At 46.1% G+C, this 15,239-nt stretch overlaps 1 long non-coding RNA gene across 2 annotated transcripts in view; it reads right to left on the bottom strand.

Annotated features, from left to right (window-relative positions):
* Positions 1 to 168: 168 nt before the first annotated feature.
* LOC148888893 (uncharacterized) overlaps positions 169 to 15,239 on the bottom strand; it is a 40,007-nt gene continuing 24,936 nt past the window's right edge. The window contains exons 3-5 of one of the 2 annotated variants that reach the window (XR_016116960.1): positions 10,530 to 10,704; positions 5,763 to 5,915; positions 169 to 717 (exon numbers count right to left, since the gene is read on the bottom strand). This is a non-coding gene — a long non-coding RNA (uncharacterized LOC148888893). The remainder of the gene's footprint in view (positions 718 to 5,762; positions 5,916 to 10,529; positions 10,705 to 15,239) is intronic. The other variant, XR_016116959.1, reaches the window with a different exon arrangement.

Genomic DNA, 15,239 nt, shown 5'->3' with positions numbered 1-15,239 from the left:
CTAGCTTTCTATCTATTAGTTACTTCCAGGTTGACTGATTATTAGCTAACTCTGAGCTAGCTAGCTAGCCTTCTATCTATTTGAGTTACTTCCGTGTTGAGTGATTATTAGCTAACTCTTAGCTAGCTAGCTTTCTATCTATTTGAGTTACTTCCGGGTTGAGTGATTATTAGCTCATTCTTAGCTAGCTAGCTTTCTATCTATTTGAGTTACTTCTGGGTTGAGTGATTATTGGCTAGCTAGCTAGCTTTCTATCTATTTGAGTTACTTCCGGGTTGAGTGATTATTAGCTAACTCTTAGCTAGCTAACTAGCTATCTTTCTATCTATTTGAGTTACTTCTGGGTTGAGTGATTATTGGCTAGCTAGCTAGCTTTCTATCTATTTGAGTTACTTTCATCACTTTGCTAAGACTGATTATTATTATTATTATTATAAAAGAGCAGCAATGAAGACTCGTGCGACAACGTGGACTATCGCGAGTCCGGCGCCCGCGTTGGTACAATACCTCCGGTGGGAGGTACTCGGGAGGGAGAGGCGGGGCTCCCTTAGAAGGTCCCGCAAAAACTGCAAGCGGGCGGCGGCAGTGGCCGGTGACCTTTTGGACCTTCAGGTGGCGGTCGCCATCTTGGTGGTCCAGCGCCGAGATGGTCTTTGCGCCGTACGAGCGCATCCGCTTCTGGGAGAACACCCGCTCGCTGGACAAGGGCAAAAACAGCTGTGGAGCAGAAAAGGGGGGGGGGGGGGGGGGGGGGTAATAATGACTGATTTATTGGAGGAAATTAGCACAACACAAACTGCCTGTCTGCAACATATTGAGATGATAGATGGCAGAATGGGGGGGGGGGGCGTCGAGTGGAAAAGGGGGGGGGGGGGGGGAAGCACCCAGCAGCTGGCATCTCATGTACACCCCCGCACCCTCACTACCACCACCACAGGCAAGGCTGACGAAGCGCTGGCGTGGATATGGGTGACGGGGGCCAAACGGAGGCTTTAATCCACATGCCAGTTAAATTAAAGGGACGCGGCACATCACCCCCCAATACCCCCCCTCGCCCCCCCAGCCTCCCTCCAGCGTGACGCTCATTAGCGCACTCGCTAGCTGCCACCCCCGTGATGATGAGCCCCCCGTTTTTTTTCATTCACTCCATCCTGCTCGCTCGCTGGCAGCAAACTCACTTTGCATCATTCAGGGAGACATTTTCACAACAAATCCACCCAACTGGGAGAAATGGTTCTTAGTAAAATCATATCACTTTTGTACGGAACAGGAGACAAAATAAGCGTGGCAAGATTCTGACTTTTTCTCAGAATTATCACTTTAAAGTCAGAATTCTCCATTTTTTTTCTCAGAATTCTGATAATAAAGTCAAAATTCTCACTTTAAAGTCAGAATTTTGACTTTAGTCTCAGCATTCCGACTTTAAAGTCAGCATTTTCACTAGGTAGCTAGCTAATAGATAGCAAATAGATAGCAAATGAATATCCAGCTAGGTAGCTAGCTAATACAGCGATACTTCGGTTCTCGACCATAATTCGTTCCAGGACCCTGTTGGAAAAGCGATTTTTTTCGAACACCGAAACCATCTCTTTGCTCCTGTCACTTGCGAGTTGACAGCGGGGGGCGGGGCTGCCTCTCCCGGTCGCCCTCCACCTGCTGTCAATTCTCTAATCACGGACATGGGGCATTTATACGGTTGGCGATCACCTCGCCAATGCCGAATGATTGACTCAACTCGCCACCGTGCTGTGAGAATTCTGACTTTTTTTTTTTCAGAATTCAATTGAATTGATTGAATTCTTTTTTCTCAGAATTTAGAATTCCAACTTTAAAGTGAGAATTTTGACTTTATTATCAGAATTCTGAGAAAAAAATGGAGAATTCTGACTTTATAAAGTGAATTCTGCTAGCTAACTTTCAACCTATATGAGTTATTCAACTATCTAGCTAACTATCTATGAGTTATCTATTAGTTAGCTTGCTAACTTTCTACCTATTTGAGTTACCTTCGGGTTGAGTGAACGCTGGCGCGTGTGGCTGCCGCTGCTCACCCACAGAAAAATGTATCTGGTGACTGTACAGAGTTTTGAAAGGCGCTTATAAATCAAATGTATTATTATTATTATTATTATTATTATTATTATTATTATTATTATTGTTATTATTATTATTATTATAGCCAGCTAGCTAGCCAATAGACTTTCTCCCTCTCCGCCATCACCTGCCGTGGTACAAATTACCCAGGAGGCCGCACTCCCCCCTTGCCCCCGCAGTTGCTCAGGGAGATTTGCATACCGGCGCAAGTGCGCGCTGGGGCGACAGGTGGGCCTCTGGCGGCGTTGCCGTCTTGTGCGCGCCACCATCTTGAGCGAAGCGCCTGGCGATGGCCGAACGAGGCCCGATTGCAAATGGCCACCATTAAAAAATGGAGAAAAGTGGGGGGGAGTCCAAACTCATTTTGTCTCCGACTGTCATTCTGGCTGCAGGTGAGTCGCGAGGCGCGAGGGGGTGGGAGGGGGGGGGCTTCCATGACGAGCCAACTGGCTGGCAAACGCACTCAACAGTCTCCTTTAATGGCTCACTGTTAGCGCGTCTTTGCCTTGCGCCTAACAGCCCGCCCTCGCTACTTGGAGGGGGGCAGGGGGACCTCGGCAACTCGGCTCTGGCACGCCAATCGCAAAACTTGGTGGCTGACTGACAAATAATGGATAGACAAAGCGAAATGTAGATCTATATATGGATACATTTAGCTAGCGAGCTCACTTTCTATCTATTTGAGTTATTCCGGGTTGAGTGAACGCTGGCGCATGTGGCTGCCGCTGCTCACCCGCAGTAAAACGGATCCTGTGACTGTAAAGTGACCTTCACAGTTTTGAAAGGCGCTTACAATGAAATGCATTATTATTATTATTATTATTATTATTATTATTATTATTGTTGTTGTTGTTGTTGTTATTATAAATATGGAACTTTTGAAAGCGATTCCTTTCTTTTGTTTCTGGCTCCCCTGCCATCAAAGCAAAATGAGGATTCTTGAACAAATCGCGTGAGGAGATCAATTTGAGTTGGCTGAAACTTGTTTTTCGCAACATGACTCCATTTTGAAATAGGCTCCATTTCACCAACAAAGTCGGTGATGTATATATAGGTAACATCCGATTTACAACCGGCTCAACTTACGACCACCCGTACTTACGACCACCACCTCCAGACTTTATTTTTAACATTTAAAGATGGGGAGTTTGTGAGCCTCCGACTCTCTATTCAACTTTGTGAATGGATTTCAACTTACGACCATTTTTTACTTACGACCATTTGGTCGGAACGGAACTTGGAAAATTGAGGCACTATACAGTCCCATCCAACTATTTGCTGTCTATTAGCTATCTAGCTGGTTAGCAAGCTATCTATCTATCTATCTATATAGCTATCTATCTAGCTATCTTTCTATTGGCTAGCCATTAGGTAGTTAGTTAGCTTTCTATCTATTTGATCCTGTCACCGTGTCCTTGAGTTTTGAAAGGCACTTCTAAATGAAATGGATTATTATTATTATTATTATTATTATTATTATTATTATTATTATTATTATTATTATTTATTATTATTATTATTATTGCAAATTTGAATCTATCAAATTAGAAGCTGTTTTCTCCACATAGGCAAATCCTTCTTTCAATTCAATCAGATTTTTTTGACTACCGCTTATTCAATAGGAGGCGTTTACCTGTTTTGACATCAACTACTAAATCGAGATCATCCAATCAAAATTACGCTTTCCGTCAAGACAAGCCGAAACAGGAAATGAACAGCGAGAAAGCAAGAATACCTATTTAGTTTTAACTGGTCATTTTGGACCAGTAAGGGGCAACTTTGACCCGCTTCAATGTCGGCGCGGCGCACGAAGCTCGCCGAAGCTCGGGATGGTTGCTCTCCACCTGCGCGTGACGAGCGTCGACTTTGAAGCAAGGAGGCGGCAGACAAAAGAACAGTTGGTCTTGTGGTCTCGTCGCCGCCGCAGATGTGACGGCGGAATGCGAAAATAGAAACAAAGGAAGGATGCGGAGCAGACGGGCCGCCGTCGCCGCCGCACCAAACGCTGAACAGATGTGGCCATTATTGTCGCGCAAGGCGCTGCCGGCGCCTAATTAGCCTCCAGAGACGCAGGCACGACGTAAAGGATCAATACGCCGCCTCGCGTGCGTTTGTGTGTGTGTGTGTGTGTGTGAGTTGAAGGGAAAGACAAGCATTAGCTAGCTAGCTAGCATTTCGGCCGTTTGAGGCAAAGCACTAGCTAGTAGTGATGTGTCGTTCGCAAACGAGCCGGATCTCTGAAGTGAACGAGGAGAGCGGGTTCCTAACAAAGAGCCGGAAATGGGAGCCGACTTTTTTTGTCCTCTATTCCCCGCCGCCAGTCTTCGGTTAAAGCCGCACATGATTGGTCGATATTCGTGGTAGAGGAGGGAGGGGAGAATTACAGACACACGCAGCAGTGAGAAGGTAGGAGGGGGGACCTTAGCGTAGACAGGTCGACAAATGTTATTACATAATAATAATACAGTAAAGTCTCGTTATATCGATATTCAAGGGAGTCCGAAAAAATATCGATATAACCGGGACTATCGATATATCCGATATCGATATAACGAGACTTTACTGTAATAACAATAATAATAATAATAATAATAATAATAATAATAATAATAATAATACATTTGATTTCTAAGTGCCTTTCAAAACTCTCAAGGTCACTTTACAGTCACAAGATGTTTTTTTCTGTGGGTGAGCAGCGGTAGCCACACGCGCTAGCGTTCACTCAACCCGGAATAACTCAAATAGATAGACAGCTAGCTAGCTAGCTAGCTTATAGATAGCCAGCCAGATAGCTAGCTCGGTAGATTGCTAATAGCTAGCTAGCTAATAGATAGAAAGCCAGATAGTCAGTTGGCTAGATAACTATTAGAAAAAAAAATAGCAAATAGATAGCTATCTAGGTAGCCAGCTAGGTAGCCAGCTAGATAGCTAGAAATCTAGCATACACATGATGGAATGAGAGTGGGTCCTGCAATTTGAGTGAAAGTGACAATAACCCTGGCACGGGAGTCGCCCGCGGGGATTTGGAAGCGCATGTAACGGCGTTTGCGACTTGATGTTTCAAGATAAAAAATGGCTTTTTTTGGGGCAAACGGCTCGCCGCTGCGCTCCGCCGCAACAAGGGCAAACGCTTTTGGCGCTCGGCGGCGACGGAGCGCAGCATTCACATAATAAGCCGCTTAAACTCTCTCAAGGTCGGCAAACTTACTCGCTCGCTCGCTTTCTCCGTCACTTTGAGCGTTTGGACTCAAATGAGGCTTTTTTTTGGGGGGTGGGGGTTGCTAATGAGCGATAATGCGCCCGTCTACAGTCGGGCGTCTCGCCAGCGTGCTGGAGCGCTGCCAATACAGTGCGGCGGATACAGTCAAAAGCGTCCAGGCACCTTGAAGGAGACGCTCGGCGCAGCTGGACGGGATGTTTACACCTGACTTTTATCGCCAGCGTATTCTTTTGTGTTAATTACCGTTTGTTTATTTGATCAAGTAGGCAGCGAGCTATTAGCAAGCGAGAGGATGCGAAGGAGCATCTGTGGTCTTTTGGGCAAAGCTGTTCATTTTGGTGGAGATAAACACCTCAGCTCCTTCCAAAGGCAGCCAGCAGCTGGAGAACGGATGCCCACGCTACTTCAAAGCTATCCTCGCTCGCTCGCACCGCCGACCGAGTCCTACCTGCGCCCTTGACGGAACATCGGCCGCAACTGAACGTCAACGTTGCTCGCTCAACTTTCTCCGACGCGTCCACGTGGAAGGTCCTCCATGGCGCGAGGCGGCGGATGACCAAGGTGTCGGGCTTGGGCCTCGCCGTCTCGGTCAGCTGCCGTTCTGCGGGTGACACAAACGCATATATATAAGATATATATATATAAGAGATATATATGTATGTGTACATCTTATATATACATAAAGTGAGACCTCAACTTACGAACTTAATTGGTTCTCAGACAGAGTGTGTAAGGTGAAAAGTGTGTATCTCAAAAAAAAAATCCCATAGGAAACCATTAAAATGGGAATAATCCGTTCCCGGGTTTCCATAAAATCTACTTTTCAACTAAATAAGCCTTAAAACTACACACAACATACCTTATTCTATGTATAATAAATGTGCTATGGTATTGTAATGAAAGAAATACACTGAGTCACTTTATTTACATTTGTGATGGTCATTTATGGCTTGATGGAATGGCGTTGGAGGTCGAAGGTCAAAGGGAATTGCTGTTTGGAAAGAGGCGCATTACATGAGGACTGTAATTAAAAAAATAAACTGTGCTGTAAAATAGTTTTATTTACGTTTTTGATGGTCGTTGATGGCTTATGGAAGGAGAGTCACCTTCCATAAGGACTGTTGGTAAGTTAACCTCTGGTGCTGTTCGGTCGTGTGCTTCCGCCGAAGATCACTCCGCCAGCCGTTGTGGGTGTGTATTATGAAAATAGTGCTTATTATAAGGTTTAATTTTCAGAAATTTGAAGTTTGTAGGACGAAAAGTTTGTCAGATAAGGTGTTTGTAAGTTGAGGTCTCACTGTATATATGTGTGTCTGTGTCATATATATATATATATATATATATATATATATATACTTCCATACCTCGATTGGTCCAATAATAATAATAATAATAATAATAATAATAATAATAATAATAATAATAATAATAATAATAATAATAATAATAATAATAATAATAATAATACATTTCATTTATAAGTGCATTTCAAAACTCTCAAGGTCACTTTACAGTCACTGGATCAGTCTTTCTGTGGGTGAGCAGCGGCAGCCACACAAGCCAGCGTTCACTCGACTCGGAAGTAACTCCAATAAATAAAAAGCTAGCTAGCTTGCTATTAGACAGGCAGATAGATGGACGTCTCCTTCATCATCAACAAGGAATAAGCGCCAACCTGCTCACCAAACAACTTCTCCGTAGCAAGTCGGTGACGGCAAAACGCCCCCCCCCCCCCCCCCCCCCGCCCCCCGCCAAGCTGTATGTCCATCTCAGCCGCTTGGCACATCTGTTGCCCGAAGCGGCCGGGGCAGGTGGCCCGTGTGTGTGCCGACGCCCGCTTTGCGTTTGTTTAGCGCCGCGCCAGCAAACAAGGCAAAGCGGTCAAATGGAGCCCACATGTACCCCCCCCCCCCCCCCCCCTCCCCCTCCTCGTGCCATCCGCCGATTTGGACGAGCGTGCCGACCTTGTTTTCTGTCGGTTCGCATTGTCGTCTAAATTTGGGGTGGCGCCGGCCGAGGACGTCACGGCAGAGGCCTTGTGCCCCCCCCCCCCCCCCCCCCCCGTTTGGCTTCTGCCTTTGTGTACAAATGGCCTAATGTGCTGCCCATTTCTGTTGCCCCCCCCTTCCCCCCTTTTTAGCTTTCCCGCCCGCCGAGCGATTCTTCCCAAATTGAGCAGATGCGCGCATGTGCCGCAGCGCATATTCTCCTTTGGCACGCCAAAGCGGCTGCGTTTGGAATCCTCGCCGGTGGTGGATGTTATTACCCCCCCCCCCCCCGCCCCACTCCTCCCTTTTTTTCTTCCTTCCAGGGATGAGAATTTTCCGCCAACTTTTTCAGATCAAATGACCAGTTAAAAGTAAATATTTCGTCTGGCTTTTTTTGTTATTCATTTCTTGTTTGGGCTTGTGTTGGCGAAAGCGCCATTTTGATTGGATGATCTTGACTTGATGTCGAAACAGGTAAACGCCCCCTTTTGAATAAGCAGATGAGTAAAAAAAAATCACGTTTGTTCGCCAGCTTCTAAATTGATAGATTCGAATTTGCAATGAAACAATAGCATCATATAGCTGGCTATCTATTTGCTATCCATTTGCTATCTATTAGCTAGATACCTAGCTGGCTATCTATTTGCTATCTATTAGCTAGCTATCTAGCTGGCTATCTATTTGCTATCCATGTGCAATCTAGCTAGGTACCCAGCTAGATATCTATTTTCTATCTATTAGCTAGCTACTTAGCTAGCTAACTATTTACTATCCATTTGCTATCTATTGCTATCTATTAGTCATCTGGCAAGCTAGCTAGATATGTAGCTGGCTATCTATTACCTATATGGCTATCTATCTAGTTAGCTGACTGTCTAGATGGCTATCTATTAGATATCTGTTAGCTTTCTATCTATTTGAGTTACTTCCGGGTTGAGTGAACGCTGGCGCATGCGGCTGCCGCTGCTCACCCGCAGAAAAACTGATCCTTTCTCAGAATTCTGACTTCAAAGTCAGAATTCTGACCCCCCCCCACTCGGCGCACCTTAGCGCAAACGGTGAACAGCCCCCCACCCCATCCCACCCCCCTCCCGATCTATTTGCGACATCCATTTGAAGCCGCAACGCTCATTAGCACCTCGCCGAAAAACACCTGCTCCGCCCAAGGCCGGCGTCTTACTGCCGCTACCGCCGAGTCGTGGAGGTGCGCTTCGGTGCGCATGTGGAGAAGCTGATTCGGGCCTCCGCACGCACAAGAATACGCAGGCCGGTGCCAAAAGGCGGCGGGCGGGCGTCGTGATCACCAAATCACACGTCGTCGTCGTCACCCTCCAATCGCTCTTTATTTTTCTGTCTTTTTAACAACTTCTCCCACTCCCCCCGCCAACCTCCCCCCCCTCCCATTTCCTCCTCCTGTTCTTTACAGAAGCAAAGCATATTCTTTGGAGCGCCGGCCACCGCCAAACACAACGGCTGGAAGGCAAAACTGAAAAGGTGGCAAAGGAAGGGGGGGGGGGGGGCGCGACTCTTTTCCACGCCGGCAGACGGCGGCGGCAAAGTGGAAAGGAGGCCGCTGGCGGATGGTCGTCACCCTGCCGTTAAATCAACAATAACGACAACGGGACCGCCAACACGCGACGTCGGATAAGGAAATGCAGTCATAACTCGGCTTTAGCTGACGAACTTTTTGCCTGACGAACATTAAATTCGTGAGAATAGCATCTTGGAATACGGACGAGTTTTCGGCGGACTAGTTTTCGTCACCCCCTTTTCTTTGAGTGCAGATGTGGTTTGTTATCGAGTGCAGTCCTTTTGCTATTATGGGTAGAAGCTCCTGTATTTTGTTTTCCTACTTTCATTCCTTTCATAACTTTGCTGCTGTGAAATGTAAATGTCGCCACTGCGAGACTACTAAAGGCAAATCCAATCCAATCCAATCCAATGGGACCCAAAAAAGACCCCACCACAGGCTAATGTTAAGACGAAGAGGACACAAAAGAAAACGATGGTGGAGGAGAAGAAGGAGATCATCGAAGAACACCAACGAAGTGTGCGTTTGTGTGATTTACCGTCCCAGTGCGCTAAATCAACCATTGCTACGTGTGGCTAAGGGTGTTTCCGTGTTGTCTAAGCAATGTTCTCAGGCAATAGAAGAGGTTGAAAAACTTCTGTTGATTTGGATGAACGAAAAGCAGCTCGCAGGGGACAGTGTCAGTGAGGGTATTATTGCCGAGAAAGCACTGCAACTTCACTTGGATAACATCAAGAGGCAACCTGGAAGTTTGTCATCCATTGACAACTACCATGACAAAGGTCAATAAAACCACTTTATTATCGAGTACAGTTTGTTTATTTTATTACAATCCAATAGCACATTTATTCGACATAAAATGAGGTATATTTGGTGTAGTTTTAAGGCTTAGAAAGTAGAAAATGATGTTTTATGGGGACCTGGGAACGGATTATTCTCATTTTAATGGTTTCTTATGGGAAATAAAATTTTGGAAGAGCAACTTTTGACCTTACACACACTTTCTAGGAACCAATTAAGTTTGGAGGCTTAGGTATCACTGTATTTGCACGTCGATATCACCAACGTTAGGCATATATATATATATATATATGTTTGTGCCTTTTCCAACAAGGTTGTTTCTGTGTTGGATGAGCAACGGTCTCAGGCAATAGAAGAGGTTGAAACACTTCTGTTGATTTGGATGAACGAAAAGCAGCTAGCAGGGGACAGTGTGAGTGAGGGTATTATCGCTGAGAAAGCACAGCAACTACACTCGGATATCAAGAGGCAACGACAACAACGACCATCACAAAGGTCAATAAAACGACTTTATTATGCAGTACAGTTTATTTCTTTCATTACAATACCATTTATTATACATAAAATAAGGTATATTTTGTGTAGTTTTAAGGCTTATTTAGTAGAAAATTTTATTTTATGGGGACCTGGGTCTGGATTATTCTCATTTTAATGGTTTCTTATGGGAAATAAATGTTTGGAAGATGAACTTTTCGCCTTACACACACGTTCTGGGAACCAATGAAGTTTTCAAAGATGAGGTATCACTGGACTGTCAAGCGGCGTTGCAATAATCCCCCCGCCAGCCCTCCACTAAGTTTCGGATGCAACACAGGAAAAAAAAACCCCAAGAAGAGGACACTCAAGTCAAAGCAAAATGGCGGCCGGTGCCAGTCCACTTCTTTCTGCGACTTACCAAGCGGCCAACGTCTGTCAGCTGTCCGCTTAGCCGTTTGGCCAAACTGAAAACGTCGAAGCGCTGCAGCGGGCGGGCGCAGATGACCAGCGCAGGGAGGGGGGTCGCCGCCGCCGCCGCCGCCAGGGGTGGCGCAGACGGCGCGCCGAGATGGACGCTTTTCCGCGCCAGCCTTCTAAAAGCCACGTTGGCCAATTCAACGGGAGGGGGGGGAGGGGGGGGCGACAACACACACACAAGAGGAGGATTCCATTTAGTTTTCGCAGCGCGAGCTTCCTTCTCCCGCAAGACCAATTAGCCGGACGCACTCGGGCCACACGGCGGCGGCGACAAGACGACAAGACGCTTTTGTTTGTTCCAACAGCGGAGAAAAAGATCTGAGGCCTCCAAGGAAGGAGAGATGCAAGAGAGGCTTGGTTTAAGACTTCCTTGGTGCCGGAAAAGACATTCAACGACAGCTAATAGCTAGCTAGCTAATGGATAGCAAATAAATAGCGAATAGATAGCCAGATAGTCAATAGCTAGCCAGCTAGACAGCCAGTCAGATAGACAGCTAATAGCTAGCTAGCTAGCTAGCTAATGGATAGCAAATAGATAGCCAGATAGCCAACAGCTAGACAGCTTATAGCCAGTCAGCTAGCTAACTAATAGCTATGGATAGCAAATAAATAGCGAATAGATAGCCAGATAGTCAATAGCTAGCCAACTAGACAGCTTACAGCCAGTCAGCTAGACAGCTAATAGCTAGCCAGCTAGCTAATGGATAGCAAATAGATAGCCAACAGCAAGCCAGCTAGACAGCCAGTCAGATAGACAGCTAATAGCTAGCTAGCTAGCTAATGGATAGCAAATAAGTAGCCAGATAGCCAACAGCTAGACAGCTTATAGCCAGTCAGCTAGCTAGCTAATGGATAGCAAATACATAGCGAATAGATAGCCAGATAGCCAATTTTGGTCACAAAAGACGACACAAAAGACTTTTTGCAAATCAAACGGTAACGTCGTCGCTCCTGCCTCAGGACGTTGACGATCGTCAAGATGCTCGGGCAAATATTGCCTTTAAGAGGCGGGGCCTGGTTGAGCAGCACCTGCATCGCAGCCCAACCATGCCGATGGTAATTTCTCTGCCCCATTTTAGTGCCCGAATACAACGGTGTCCCAAGACTTGCGCACGACGCGACGGTGTCCGTTCCAAACTTTCCGATTGGACAATTAGCGGCCCTGATTAAGCATTGGCCGACAATTTGCCAGAAGACAGACAGACACGTCCTGCTAACGTCCAGCTGCCATTTGTTCATCGGGCCCAAACGGGGATTTCATTGAAGGCCTTGGCCGAGGCAGCGACCCATCTGCAGACGGTGCAGAGGGAGAGCCGAGCGATGGCGCTTTTTGTCGACAGCGCGCTACTTTTTGCCTTTGAAATGGAAGCGCGGTTCCATTTCACACTTTGGCCGCCGATTGTTCCGGTGTTGGCGGCTCGGGCGTTGCCGTTTTGCGGCGCTAACAGCTGGACGGCGCCTGCGTATTTTATCCACTGTTCAAGCGCGACCTCGCCGACCTCACCATGCCACTTCCAGTCTGCTCAGACGTCTTAGGGCGATTGCCAGCTGTGGGCCGCAAATCCACTTACAGCGTATTGCCGTCATTATTAGCCTCATCATTAGCCTCATTATTAGCCTCATTATTAGCCTCATTATTAGCCACATTATTAGCATCATTATTAGCATCATTATTAGCACGATTATTCGCCTCATTATTAGCATCCTTATTATCCTCCTTATTAGCATTCTTATTAGCCTCATTATTAGCCTCATTATTAGCCTCATTATTAGCCTCCTTATTAGCATCCTTATTAGCTTCCTTATTAGCTTCCTTATTAGCCTCATTATTAGCCTCATTATTAGCATCCTTATTAGCGTCCTTATTAGCCTCATTATTAGCCTCATTATTAGTGTCATTATTAGCCTCATTATTAGCATCATTATTAACCTCATTATTAGCCTAATTTTTAGCCTCATTATTAGCCTCATTATTAGCATCCTTATTAGCCTCAATATTAGCCTCATTATTAGCCTCATTATTTGCATCATTATTAGCCTCCTTATTAGCATCATTATTAGCATCCTTATTAGCCTAATTATTAGCCTCATTATTTGCGTCATTATTAGCATCATTATTAGCCTCCGTATTAGCATCCTTATCAGCCTCATTATTAGCGTCATTATTAGCCTCAGTATTAGCCTTAGTATTAGCGTCATCATTAGCCTCATGATTAGCGTCATTATTAGCCTCATTAATAGTCTCATGGTAAGCGTCATTAGCGCGCGATTTGTGCACGCCAGGCATTTGGGGGTCCAACCGAACCCCCAAATGCCCCGGTCCACCGTGGAAGCCCGCTTCTCCGTTGGAGGAGGCAAAGGGATTTCACCCACTCCAGATGCACGCCAGTTCTGACCACCCCCCCCCCCCCGACCCCCCACTCCAATCCCAGCTGGTCGTCAGATATCTCACTCGACATACCCCCCCCCCCGCCCCCCTTTCATGTTCTTCAGCTCTGCTGGTCTATTGCAGTACGCCAAGTGTCCGGCAGATGGTAGTGGCGCCCTGGAGCTCAGCATGCACCCGCTCAAGCACCCCTGACTCCCAATTGGGGGGATGGGGGGGTCCTAAACCACATTTCAGATGAGTGCAAGGTTAGCATATTAGCATGTTGGGCGCGGGAGGGGCCGGGAGCTCGGTGCCACCTGTGCCACTTTTTATACTTTTGCCATTTGTTTGTTGACAATGGTTGGATTTTTTTTTTTTTTGGGGGGGGGGGGGGGGGCAATGGCAATGGATGTGTTTTAAATACTTTGGCATCAGGTCTCGTGGGAACTTCACATCGGTTCGTTTTTTGAAATTATCATGAATATTTGTGGGGTTTTTTTCTGCATTATATGACTTTGGTTTTGGAAGATGCGGCCATTTTGCCATTTCCTGTTTGTCATGTTTGTTGTTGCGGATCAATTCACACGGGCAAAAGCTATCTATTGGCTAGCTATCTAGCTAGTTAATTATTGGCTAGCTAGATGGTAATCTAATGGCTGGCTGGCTAGCTATCTATTAGCTAGCTAGCCGTCTAGCTAATGGCTAGCTAGATAGCTATCTAACCATTTGGCTTTCTATCCATTTGAGTTACTTCCGGGTTGAGTGAACGCTGCAGCGTGTGGCTGCCACTGCTCCCCCACAGAAAAAAACTTAGCCTGTGACTGTAAAGTAACCTTGAGAGTTTTGAAAGGCGCTTATAAATACAATGTATTATTATTATAATTAAAGGCACAGCGGCGGGCGACCTTTGAGCGGCTCCGCCTCATCGTTGTGGATCTTTAAATTTGAGCTTTGGGATTCCAACGCCAGCACCCGACAAAAAGGGGGACGGATGGCCTCCACGTGGCCTTTGAAAACTTTGGACACGCTGGGATGGCCGCTTTCCATCAACGCTCAAAGGCGTCAGACAGGAAGGCGTCATCGCAACCAACACAGCTGGTCAACTCTCGCATACAACTGACAAAAAGTGTGTGCGGGCGCATTAGTGATGGCAATTGCGGCTCCTTTCAGAGAGCCGGTTCTTTTGGCTCGGTTCACTCAAATGATCCGGCTCTTTTGGCTCCCAAATGGCTCCTCAGTTTTTTTGGCTTAAATTAATTAACTACCTAAAATCATGTATAATTATGTGAAAAACGAATCACTCATGTAAAAAAATACATTATAGCAAATATTTTTATGTGTATGGCTTTATTTATACTGTATGTGCACAGAGAGCATACACTAACTTTCATGTTCCCTGTGGTTACTCTGGTCTGATGATCACCTGTCACTATTTTTGCTTTTCATATTAACAATGCTATCATACCAACTAGTAAAAAATATAATCATTGAATAATAATAACTGATCCTGTGACTGTAAAGTGACCTTGAAAGTTTTGAAAAGCGCTTAGAAATGAAATTGATTATTATTATAATTATTATTAATATTATTATGTACGAACATTTGTCCACCTCTCTACCCATAGCCCCCTTTCTCCTCACTGCTGCGTGTTTCTGTAATCCTCCTCTCCCTCCTTTACCACGGCCCTTGACCAATCACGTGCGGCTTTAACCGAAGACTGGGGGCGGGGAACAGAGAAGGAAAAAAAAAATCGGCTCCCATTTCCGGCTCCTTCATAGGAGCCGGCTCTCTTGGTTCACTTTAGATATCCGGCTCGAAGAACCGGCTGGCTCATTCGCGAAAGACACATCACTAGTGCACATGTGTGTGTGTGTGTGTGTGTGTGTGTGTGTGTGTGTGTGTGTGTGTGTGTGTGTGTGTGTGTGTGTGTGTGTGTGTGTGTGTGTGTGTGTGTGTGTGTGTGTGTGTGTGTGTGTGTGTGTGTGTGTGTGTGTGTGTTCATTCATCTTTGAAAGAGTCCGGGCGGGACCTTAACCAGCCCGGCCAGACTTTGCCAATTGAGCAGCGGTGAACAGGTGCAATACTGTGTGTGTATTATTCCAGAGTGTGTGTGTGTGTGTGTGTGTGTGTGTGTATTATTCATTGAGAAGTGCAGGGCTGGGGGCCGGCGGGCAGCAGCTGGCGTTACGCGTGCATGCGTGTGCGCAACTTAAGAGCTACTGATCTTTTGTAAAGCCCCCATCATCCCCCCCTCCCCCGTCCCCTGAATGCAACCCTTCTTT

This window comes from Hippocampus bargibanti, linkage group LG13 (genome assembly GCF_051943395.1).
Source record: "Hippocampus bargibanti isolate YZ-2025 linkage group LG13, ASM5194339v1, whole genome shotgun sequence".
In the NCBI taxonomy this organism is placed as follows: domain Eukaryota; kingdom Metazoa; phylum Chordata; class Actinopteri; order Syngnathiformes; family Syngnathidae; genus Hippocampus; species Hippocampus bargibanti.
Note: the sequence above shows the minus strand (reverse complement) of the source record. Positions and strands in the feature narration are given on the sequence as shown.